The 12,244-nt window shown below is 42.6% G+C and overlaps 1 long non-coding RNA gene across 1 annotated transcript; it reads right to left on the bottom strand.

Annotated features, from left to right (window-relative positions):
• Positions 1 to 467: 467 nt before the first annotated feature.
• On the bottom strand, positions 468 to 3,862 carry LOC135578347 (uncharacterized). Its single transcript, XR_010469861.1, has 3 exons — positions 3,471 to 3,862; positions 3,237 to 3,383; positions 468 to 2,649 (listed from the first exon to the last, which is right to left on the bottom strand). It is a non-coding gene; the product is annotated as an uncharacterized LOC135578347 (long non-coding RNA).
• Positions 3,863 to 12,244: the final 8,382 nt, after the last annotated feature.

Below are 12,244 nucleotides of genomic sequence, written 5' to 3'. Positions count from 1 at the left end.
CCTGTGAATCGTCCTTAACCTTCAGGTCAAATCTTTCTGCATAGGGTTTTTACAGAAAAATGACTTTATGGATAAAATAGTTGACTGAAACCCAAATATTCCAGGCAAGGTCTTCTGCCTCACCCAGCAAAGAAACCACGGGGAACTGTGGGGAGGGGGAGCATCTTCCTCATGCACCAAAAGCACCATTGCAATGTGGTGTTTTCTACCAGGTTTTGATTTTTTTTTTTCTTTCAAAAGTAAAAAAAATAAAATTAAATTTAAAAAAAAAAGACTATATTCTACTTAGACCAGAATTAATTTTTCCTACACTACCTTCTCTTTGAGGTTTCTCTCACATGTTTATCTGTTTTGTTCCTTGCTATATTCAATCAACAATACAAACCAAGTGAAAACAAATTAATTTTAATGCCTTTTCTTGGAAAAATAGAAGTACTGCAGGAAAAGCATTTTTGATAAAAGCTTTTTATTAAATGAAGATTGCTAATGACAACAAAGGCAAGCAGTTGCCAGTAGTAAATTAACTGTATACTCTGAATGTACTCTGCAGGTAATAGTGGTGAATGTACATAAGACTGCATTAGTTGTACAGTTCAAAGGAGGAAGAAAGCAGGAGGGAAGCTAAAGCTGGAGCAAACATGAAAACTACTGGTTTTGTGATAAAAGAGATTCTAGTCTCTTTGTATTGTGATTGAGTTTTACTAGCAAACTTAAAATCAGTAAGAGTATTCAAATTGTAAGCTTCTGAGCAACCAAAAAGTTTCCAGAAAAGACTTAATTTTTTTTCAAAAAAAGAATGTTTCTTACTCTGACCAAATGCCATTGGCTCCAGGCTCTTGTTAGTCCATTTGTCTTGAGTGCAAGACCAGGTCTTCCACTTCCAAGTTGTGTTGAGTTTAGAAAAGGAAAGGCTTGAAAGGAGACCAGGAAAGTTTGACTTAAATCAGCATAATTTAGTGTCATATCACTGTGAAGATATGTATCTGCTTCTGTCATACGTGTTACTACGTCCTGTGTCTGAGACTGATTTTACAGGCCATGTTAAGGCTGGGCTGTCCAAAATTAGATAGTTCTCAGGCTGCCTGGTTTAAAGTGGATTATGGCCCTATGTGGATCATCACCCAAGTACACTAAGACTTGAGCATAAGCTGAACTCTTGACATATGCTTAACTAGATACCAGAAATTAAGAATGAAAAAATATTACCTATTCATATCTTCTTCCTTAGGCCTGTCTTAGAAAAATACCAAATGCTGTAACAGTTATTGCAGAAATCACAGAGGGGATAGGATTAGAGGAATCAAACACACACACACGCACAGAGGTCTATAGATCCACCTGTAGCTACTCGGCATAGGGGAAAAGGACGAATCCTGACATGGCCGTTCATTGAGGCACAGTGTGGATCGGTTGATACCTTCAATGAACAATCCCTAGAAATATCGATTCCTTAGATTTCCCGGTGCCTTCTATTATTTCATTGTTTTTGTTTTCACCAGTCAATGAACATACAGCATTTGAAAATACTTCTTTGGTGGCCAGAAGACAACACTGAGACCATAATTTTTGGCTGCAGCTGTGGAGTGTTCCAGACAACACACACAGGGAAAACTGGGCATTTTTGGGGCCATGGGTCTGTGCTGGCCAGGTACCATGGTGGCGCTTGACACATTATTTCTGCAGCTGCCCACTGCTTCCGGTATTAAACATTAATTTCATGGCCCATAAGGCCTTTCTCCTGGCAATGCTGTGGGAGACTGGAGACCACAAAAGCAGTTACATCCAGCTTGGTCTCACTGGAAGGTTTCCTTAGACAGAATGACCTTTCCAGGGCTAGTTGCTCCAAATCAGCATGTCCTAATAAGGCACTTTTGTGTGAGTCACCCTCGCTCAGATCTGCTGTGCCCTTTGGGGACGCCAGGCGTGGGGCAGGGAGAAGGATGGGAGCTGTGGTACCCCTGCAGGGGGAGAGGCTGGATTTCCTCCCGCTTCCTCCCCACCCCATCACACCATCTCACAAATTCATGAGCCTCTGGAAACTTGGTGGAAGAAGTTTGCTGTCTCACAGAACAAGCTCGGCGGGCGTGTTTCACTTTGACATGCCTGTTTGAAGCATTTTGAAGTTCCTGTTCATCTGATACCCAGCTCTTTTACATAAGGTGTGAACTTTTCAGGGACGTTTGCTATCAGCCTGACTGCCCTGTCATTGAAGCCCGGGAAAATATGAGGGGTTGCTTTCCTAAGTCCCCTACACCTCTAAAAGTACATGAAAAATAAATATTCTGGGCCTGGTAGATACCTTTGAGTTGCCCCTGCTGCATATATTCAGTGAGATCTGCAGTGCAGAGTAGCTGCTTGGTTCCTCTTCACCCTCCTTACGTGGGCTGATATGAGATGCAGCCACGCCAGTAAAACAAACCTGACAGAAAAGCCTCTAATTTAATTCAGAAGGAGAATGCAGATTTTTTGCAATTAAACCACAGACAGACATTTAATACAGCATGCAGTTGTTGCTGGGAAGAGTAGGAAAAATCCATGATAAGTAACGCAACTAACAAACTGACAGGAAGAAAGTATGAACGCAGCACTCAGCAGCAATGTAACCATTCGTCAAAATGCAATCGAGGCCTCTTGAAGTGACGTCATCACCTGTGCAAAGGACAAAGCTCATGTTCCTCCCTACAGGTAACATCTGTTTCAGAGGGAAGACAAATCACCTGGGAACGTGAAGCCCCTGAGGCGGGGGCACACAGTGACTCTCCAACGGCAGCAGCATAAAAGGGCAGCCACCCCCAGACAGCCCCATGGAAGTCAGAGAAATGCTGCTTTCACCTCAGCTGCATCATCCAGACACCTGATGAGAGTGCCAGACATCGCAGAACAGTGGGTCACGTTTGTGGCCACAATAAAGAAGGGAGGCAGCTGTTTCCCTCCTGACTGTATTTATTTTCCCTCCCTTTATTCCTGACCTGTTTGGGATGTCAATGGGACTGAAGCCACCCACGTCACAAACATTTCCTGATTTTACTCTTTTTGCTCTCACACTGCCTTGCTGAAAAAAACAACAAGTTTGGCTCAGCAGAAGTGTTGATCTACATCTTTCCTCCCTTGCACCAGTAGTGTAACTTGTCTGTAGCCTGAATTTCTGTGCCCATTGTCAAAGCTCTCCCACCCAGCCAACGAGGCACTGCAAGACACTCAGAACCCCAGCCCTGCCTCTGTTCAGCCAGACTTACCAGTCTGCTTCCTTCTGCCTAGGAAAATTCTGTCGGCATTTCTCCAAGTCTTGCAAGTTGCCTTGAGGACACGTCATCGGGTTAGGCTGCATGACTGATCAATTCCTCCTCTCCTCCCATCCTCCGTTTTCAGGTTAATCTTTTCAGCTGATGGATAAAACAACAACAAAAAGAAACCCACGATTTTTAAAATTCCCATAGCAATAAAGAGATAGATAGATTATAGTCAATTACCAGAAACTGCTATTGATCAAGGCTGGTTTAGAAGTATACTTGCTTTCTGCAATCAAGCTTAGAGTACAATTTGTCCTGCATTCAGCATCTGTTTCAATTAAAATGAGAGGGGAGGAAAAGCCACTTATTTTAAATAAAAAGCTTTCAAGCTATCCTTGCAGGCTGCTTTGAGGATCTAGGACAGATCAAAGCTGCTTTGAGAACTCATCCATTCTGCATCAAATATGATAGCGCATTGTCCGCAGAAAAAAAATACGGCAGTGTAAGATATCACAGCAGCAAATACATTTTGAATTTCCAAGCAGTGGTCTCAAAACTGGTGAAGTCTGCCAGAATAATAACAGAATGGGAGTGACAGTAATCCTCTCCATCACAGAGACCAGGACATTGGCAATTGCAGGCACTGCAGCAGTTGTTTCTTAAATGAATCAAGCTCTGTCTTAGTGATCGTGAGGTCATCTGTATGGATCAAAAGTCTTGGTCAACACCAGCTTCTCAAAACTGAATGAAATCAGCTAATTATGAATAAGTTAGGAATTGAGGTTTACCCCAAACCTAATCCCTTTCCTGATTAGGACTTTATTCTAACATCCAGCCCAAAGGCATTCAGGGGAAACATATCCTTTTCCTCCTTGTTTTGGCATTGTCCTTTGAATAATGTGTCTCTTTTTTGCTGTTTGATGCCTGCTCCTTACGTAAGGACAGATAGAAATCACATCTCCTTTCACGTTTTTGCCAAGTTTAGAGAACCAGACTTTTTGGCACTTTGCTTGTGTGACAGTTCATCTTTCTTCTGAACACTCAGGTCTGCTTTTCTCTCTGCCTGTTCCAGTCTGAGGGCATCTTGCTTGAATAAATGTGGCTATTCACAACAACCTAAAAGAAGTCTCACCAAGGTGCTGCACTTTTCCAGTAGCTCTCATCTTTGCTGTCACTCTGCTGTGTCTTCTCAGTATTTTTCTCCTGTCTTTCTGCTTTCTGGGGTTTGCGCTTCCTCCTACCCCTTCTCATTCCCACTCATACCACTTTTGGTTCTGCTTCCTTTCTTCGCTGCTGCTTTTCTCATCGAAGGCCAAAATAAGTGAGAAAAGTGTCAGGTCCCACTTTCCAAACCTGCTGATTGAACATGCTGAAGAATAGGTGGTCTTCAGGGAATAGGATTTATTGGGCTCTTGGCTTGAGTGGAGCCGTCTGGTTCATCCCCTTGAGTCTCTGAGCACAATTTCTTACTGCACAGCTCCACCGCTGCTCTTCCTCTCTCTAAATATACTGTGAAAGGCTTTTGTATCAGTGTGTGAGGAGTATGGGTAAGACCTGATCTAGGGGATAGGAGAAGCAGACTTCAGTATCTGTCAGAAGTCGTTTCATGCCCTTAAAATCTATTTTTCAAGGCAGCTGGTCCTGATGCTGCACGGCTAACTTGTCTGTTAAAAGTAGAGCTGCTGTCCAGATGGGGTTTTGTCTGTTTGTTTGGAGGTAACCTGTGTTAGCACAGAACTTGAAATTCAAGTTGAGTTTGTGATTAAACTCAGTTGCCTTTATGAAGTACCTATTCTGATTTGCTACCTTGAAGATGGGGAAAACTCCAGATCTTGTCACTGAAAATAATAAAGAAGGTTTAAATGAGAGATTAAACCCTTCTGTCATGCTAGGGCCCAACATTAGCTGGTTGCTAGCATGTTCCACACCACAGCGAGACTGTATTTATTTTTGTGTGCTAAGTGCGGTAGCAAGGATAGTTTACAAATAAATAAATTAGTTGAGGTTGAATCCTTAAGGGAATTTCAAGTGGAACAAAAACTAACGTGAAAGTTAAGACTATAACAGCCTCGACAGTGTCCCTTTAAATTACACTTAATAAATACCACAGAGCTGGAGTGTTCTGTGGTTATGCATATATTTGTAACAAATGGTTGCACAAATATTTGGCTCCTAACGATGAACTAAATGGTATGACATTTGCCTAGGAAAATTAATTACTTTAACATGTGTTGTATAAAATATGAGATGATCATGTAATGTATGTGTATCCTGTAGAGAGTTGCTGAGTGACTAAGTTATTACCAAAGGAAATTTATGAGAAATAAACAAGAAATACTCAGAGATGCTGTAAATGTCATGTTATGCTCAAGGGCCTTTTGCGGCTGAATAATTTTTATGCGGATGACAACGACAGGATCATGCAGCGAAAAGTCAAGTTAGAATGAGTTAATCTTTGAATTTGCACATAATTTTATTGGTATTTAATGTAGCTATGATGTTTCTGTTTCAGATTGTAGAGTCAGTTCATAATGAAGTGACAAGATCAAATCAGACTAAACTGAGTGATCCAGCCTCGTCTTGGCACCACATTTTGAACTGTCTAAGTTCAGGAAGAAAAGCTGCCTATTAAAGAAAGGGAGAATAAAGTAGTCCTCATAGTCAGATCATGGCTGCTGGCTTGGGAAAAGTCTTACTGCCTAATTTATGGGACTTTTGGGAAGGGTGAAGTAATCTCCCTGAGAGGTCTTGCTCGTGAAGAGGCTCTTCTGTGCGCAAGTCTCACCTCTCACAAGCAGGGAAGGCTCAGCGGCTGCCAGAGCTCTGCCCTCCCCTCCCCTTAGGATGCTCTGCAGAGTCTACATGAGGCTGTGCACATGAGGAAGAAATGGAAAGCAGTGAACTGGAGAAATATGAACTGGCGAGGGAAAAGCAGATACATACATTTCTTCTCAGACAAAGAACTCCAAGCATGAAAGACCTGATCCCTAAATAGCAGCAGGTAATCATATGGTAAAATATCATATCCATTACACTCATCATCATTCCCCTAACTAAAAAATTCAGATAAGCCAGGCTCTTTCTTGAGCAGCTAGCAGAATCTTTTTTTAAAAAACAGGTCTGATTGGTTTGGGGGAGTCTTTAACTAGTCCAATAGTTATGAGGAATGCAATGAACTAGGGCACAGCCTGCTCGTCGAGTGTGTCACCAGCATTTTGTCATCCAGCAGTATAGAAAGCAGCTTCCCAGGTGGCAATCCTGGAATCAGTTCCTACCATGGGAGAGGAACAGCTGGACAGTGTGAAGGTGGAGGACAATGTTGGTGGGAGAATTACAGCATTTGTAAGCTTCAGGGAACAAAGGAAAACATGAACCTGAAGGCAAAGGACTTGAAGGCAGCAAACTTTAATGAACACAGGGTATCAGCAGGTAAATTCCCCTGTGGATCAAATCTATGGAAGAAAAGTGTTCCAGAAAGAGTTGATGGTTCATTAAATTAAAAAAAAAAAAAAAAAAAAAAAAGACCGTAGGAACATAATCAGAAAGTATCCCTGTGTATGTATAGAAAGGATAGAAAACGCAGTAAGAGATATCCGTGAAATCGCAAGCTCTTCAATGATCTCAAGTGCAAGAAGGGAGTGTACAGAACATAGAAACTAGGTCAAATATCTAAAAATGAATGTTAAAAAAACCCCCTCAGCATGTGCATACAAAGACAAAATCAGAAAGTCTAAAGCACAAAATAAAATACTTCTATTCTTTACTTATAAGGCATTTAAGGGCATTTTTGATAGTAACAAAAAGGGAAACCAAGGGAATAATTATTCCATGGGTAGGAAAATTGGCAGATGATGCTGAGAAGCTCAGAAAGCTTAGTGCTTTTTTTAAAGACTAGGAGAGGACAAATGTAGTGCTTCTGTTAAAAGTGGGGGCAGGGAATTGTGGAGACAGGGAATCAGAAATAATCACCATCCCTGTAATTCATGAGAAAAGACTAAAACAACCAATTAGGTGATTTATAATTCCATGACATTTAAAAATGAGATGCAGCTTGATATGATTTGCCCAATTTCCTTTTGTGACAAGGAAACAGGCATCGTAGATACAAGAGAAAGAATGTGAGCCACACACAGGATTGTGTATATGTGTATGCATGTGTGCTGCGGGGTCAAGGGGGGGACTGGACAGGCTTGGAGGAGGCTTTCAAGCAAAGACAAAAATGTGAGGTCCCCTCTGGCTCCCCGTACCAGTGCTCACACAGCTGCCTACGCTGAAGACTACCAGGTCTGTAATAGCTGTAAAATGCAGGGAGCATCAAAGCTGAGAGGAGCTGGGGAAACAGAAGCGAGTGTTGGGTGCGCTTTTGCAGCTGGGAGCAGTTGTGGCCCTTTTATAAAGAAGGATGCAGGAAGCGCTTGGTGGAACAGTTTCTGCATTGCTTTGAGCATCTTGTGCTTCTGAGATGAAAAGGTGTGGCCAAGGAGAAGACCCCAAAAGCCTCGCAGATAAGAGGGAGCCAGCCTTGCCAGTGCTGAGAGCATCTTGCCGTGCTTCTGCATCATGGATGCTTGGGCCAACACCTGAAGGCCAGCACCAAATGTGGGGAAAGATGCTGCATGTAAGAAAGTCCAAAGTTCAAAATACCTCTCTGGAGCTGTCATTCTTTATCTGTGTTTAATGGCCATAGTGCATAAGACAAAAGTAATCCAGTTACAACAGCAAAATGCTCACGTGGTGAGGATGGTGAAGAAGAGTGTCCCGCCCCTGCTGAGCAGAGCATCCTCATCTTGCAGTGCTTGTAACAACAGGTTTGACAGATTTTTGCGTGGTATGGCTTGGCTACAGCTGATCCACCCCAGGGTCAGTGGGATGTTGGAAATGAGTTTGTGTAGTCTCTTTCGGCATTGTTTTTCACCCAGGTTATAATGTTTATCTGCAGTAACGGCCTGTCAGGAACCCCAAGGGAAAGGTGAGGGAATGGGTGGCCTTTCACTCACAGCAATCTGGCTCATCTTTTGCTCTGAGGAGCACGTTCAGGCGTGTCCCTGCGGTCTCTTTTCCTTCTGCACATCTAGCAACTCTATACTCGCTCAGAAATGGCTGAGGAAATCACAAGACCGACCTAGCAGGTGGGATGTGTTGTCTGCAGAGGCAGCTGCACCAGACACCTCTGGGAGAAATGCAGAATCTCTGCAAGTGGGTAAGCAGTGGACAAACTGCTCGTTGGTGGAAGAATGGCAAATATGAGAATTCAGCTTCTACATGAAGAGGTTCAGTCGTAATCTGAAGTGAAGCACCCAAGCCCTGAGACTGCTCACATTTTAACCCTGGCTAGCACAACTGTTGGTAGTCCTGTCAGTTGTGCCTGCCCGACATTTTTTTAATCCGACAAGGTTGTTGAGGCAATGAAGCTTCATCCTCTCTTATTGCCTGCCTGTCAGTGCCACTGATGGGTTTTGCTGTCTTTATATTAAAAAGTTGGGAGAAGTGCCAGGTCTGCCTACTCTTGACTCCCTTAGCTTGTATACGTCTGATTGCTTCCTGTGTAAATCAGACAGCTTCCTCAAACTCAATGTGTTTTTCCCCAATTTCCTTAACAATTGCCATTAACCATCCCTTACATTTCTGTGTGTCTTGATGGAAAAAGGCCCAACATTAGCTTTTGTTTTAATGAAGAAAAACAAGTTATTCTGAAGGATGGTGAAGAATAGTAACCTACTGAGAGATGCTTGAAATGCCTCCTAGGAGAGAACCCAAAGCTCAGTCTTGTCTGCAGAAGGATCTTAGGGAGACTAAGCCCCTTAAGCTAAATTAGCTCTTCTGAGTAGGTCTCTGTAAAGCATTAGGCTGACCAGAACCAAATGCAATATTTTTTTTCTATTTGGTATGAAGAAGAGGGGAGAAAGGCCATCTTTTTAAGACCTATATATTTAGAACATGTAGGTGACTGAAATTCCCTTCTTCTTTAATAAGGTAGGAACATATTAATTGTGTTCTGTGCATGCTTCATCATAGTCAGAGATTTGGAAATGTAAAAATTTGTGGTGCTTGGTAGCCGTCACAGCTTCGTTACAATGATCAGCCCAGATACTGGATGGTTTTGAGTAATTTACAAGAACACAATTCATACAGGTTAATAACTTTAAATATGTATTCTATGTGAAGCAAAATATTTAATAAATGTGTGGCTTCTTCAGAATGGATTCTTATTTTTTTATTGTCCACTGGTCAAGCAAAACAAGGTACGAAAACACAATCAATTTGAGAATAATGTTATATATTCCTAAATGGCATCAAGACTCTGTCATTGATACAGTGAAGTATATGACTAATACCCCTAATCAAAGGCATTTTTTGCCAATAATCAGTCCTGTTGTTTGTGCAAAAGCAGTTCCACTATATACTCAGTAGTGCAGCTTTAGTGACATGAGGGAATTACCTCCACAGATGATGGGCAAAACGTGCCCTACAATGTAGCACATAACACAGAAGGAGAAGCACATTTGTGCAATTTACCCAAAGGGAAAATTTCAGTGTTGAAGTTAAGTTACAAGGCTCAAATTTAACCTGCCGTATGTTTTCCCCGTTTCACATCTCTTCCCATATCTTGTACTAGGTGAGTTACTGCTCACCTAGAATCACAGAATTGTTTAGGTTGGAAAAGACCTTTAAGATCATCAAGCAACCTTGCATCAGCCAGCCACAGCGACACAACAGTAAGTACCCTTCACCAAAGGATAACTTGTTTTCTTTGGGGGGACATGGCAGCAGAGATGGGGACTTGGGGAGAGAGCTCCAGTGAGGCTGCTCCCACCTGTGGGAGATGCATTGCTAACAGCAAATGTTAAGGTAAACATAGGATCACAGGATAACTCAGCTTGGAAGGGATGGTGGAGGCCCTCAGAGTGTGATTGGCCCTGAGATCAACCCAGGTTGCTCATGGCTCGAGAAAGAACTTGGTAACCTCCAATGACAGAGCCTGGACAACTTCTGTGGGCAACCTGCTCTGCTTCGGGAACAAATCCCTCCTTATGTCCAGTCTGAACCTGTCTTGCTTCAGTGTATGCCAATTGTCCCTCTCCATCCTGCCATGCACCCCTGTGAAAAGCCTGTCTCACTCATCTCACTGACCTCCCCACAGGTGTGGAAAAGCAACTGCTAGGTCCCTCCACAGTCAGTGAGACACCTATCCCAAGGATCCAAATACATTCATTATTAACTAAGCAGTCTTTTTCTTAGATGCAATGTCATATTGAAATAAAATAGCAGCCAGTTGAGTGTGTGCACGGATGGGATCTCATGCTTGCTAGGAAGGAGTGTATTGGTGCCAGATCCCAGCTATTCCAGGTGTGGATATGTCCACTGATCTTCTCCAAGCTGTGATGGGCAGGGGGTGGGGGGTGGAGGTAGCAGGAGACCTTCTCAGCCCACAGACCTCTAGACTTGAACACCTCAACAGAGAGGCCCGTTCCTACGCACCTATATTTGTTCCTAAAGTACTCTTCCTACCAGGCTTCTGGCAAAATTCTGTGTTCAGACTACTGCCATCTCATACATTTCCCCTGTCCTGGGAGTCTTCCAGATAGCAGCAAGTATGCAACTGAGGTGAAAGAGGCCTGGGCTGCTTTGTGCTACCCAGCTAGGGTGATGGGTTGGCATCTATATGTAGATCCCAGCCACAATCCCTTTTACCTCCTATCTTCCTCCACCAGGACTCCTTCTCCCTAGCATGATCTCAGAACCAGCAAGAGGAGAGACTGATGTCTCTGTAATTTTTATAATCAGGAAAGAAAGCACTCCCACTTTCTTCTTCTCTGTGGAGACATCAAGAGGCCTAAATTCTCTTCTGTGTCTGTAAACAGCTGGGAGAGGCTGGCCCTCAAACTGTGTCCATACCACTTTTTTTCTGGATTCCCCACCCAGTACTTTGGCAGATTGCATTAATTTTGCTTTGGAACAAAATCAGATTCACTGAAATAGTTAGCAATTTTGTTAAATGTTAAACATGCAGCTCTCTTAAACAAGTAAAGTTAATTTAACTGTAAATAAGGGCCAAATTTCAGTATAATCAGATTAATAAAATGAACTGTGGTAACATCCATTGAAACAGAATGATGCAATATCAACTGCGTTTGCAGGTTGTGCTCATCTGGGAAGAAGAAATAATATGTACCTGGGAAGACTGTCACCAGAGTATTACCGAGAGTTTTTTCTGTTGCGTAATTTTTTAAGAACCATAACTATTTACTTGTCAATTGGAAATTAAACCAGTGAGACTCAATTAATGCATGACACTATTCCCTTTGAGTAGAAACATGACTCAGAAGCAGTTCATAAAGAAGACAAATTCTTGCTTAGTTTAGCTACATGACCTGCTTAGTTCTCAAAGGGACCCATCAAACTGAAATTAGGCAGTTAAAAAAAATCATTCTCAATAAATTCAGGAACTAACAGATCCTGGGTTCCCTCTGCTAATTTATATAGCTTTGCAATCACATTTTCCATTTTTTGTCAAGTTTATCTTTTAGGTGAGAACATGAAGGTGAAGGGAGGTTGTCTAATCACAACTTTACAGTCTGCACATCAAGTGACATGTTGCTCATAGCGTGATCTCAGCCCCTTGACCAAGAAAAAAGAGGTCGCATTTTGTCCTTGTGCTACTGCTGGCCACAGTTTCCAATGTTTTGAGTGCTTGGTCGGCCATGGTCAGGATTGCTGTGGTGGCACTGGTAATGAAAAGCATGAAGATTTTTGCAGGGCCAAGCTGCCAGCAAAAGCTGAGCACAGAAAGTATCTGCCTTTCAGATCAGATCATATCAGCGCGAGGTCCTGGGGAAGGGGCATCATTTCACGTGAAGTGTGGTCGTTCTGGCCATGACTCTTCTCCCAGCTGAGACACTCCTCGGGGTGCAACGTGTGCTCTATTTTCCTGCAGGTTATTTACAGGAGGTTTGAGTAACTATGACAATATTTGGAAAAACAACCTGACCCCCCTTTTGAAAAACATTTCAGGC

This window comes from Columba livia, chromosome 1 (genome assembly GCF_036013475.1).
Source record: "Columba livia isolate bColLiv1 breed racing homer chromosome 1, bColLiv1.pat.W.v2, whole genome shotgun sequence".
Lineage (NCBI taxonomy): Eukaryota > Metazoa > Chordata > Aves > Columbiformes > Columbidae > Columba > Columba livia.
This window is presented reverse-complemented; position numbering and strand designations above follow the sequence as displayed.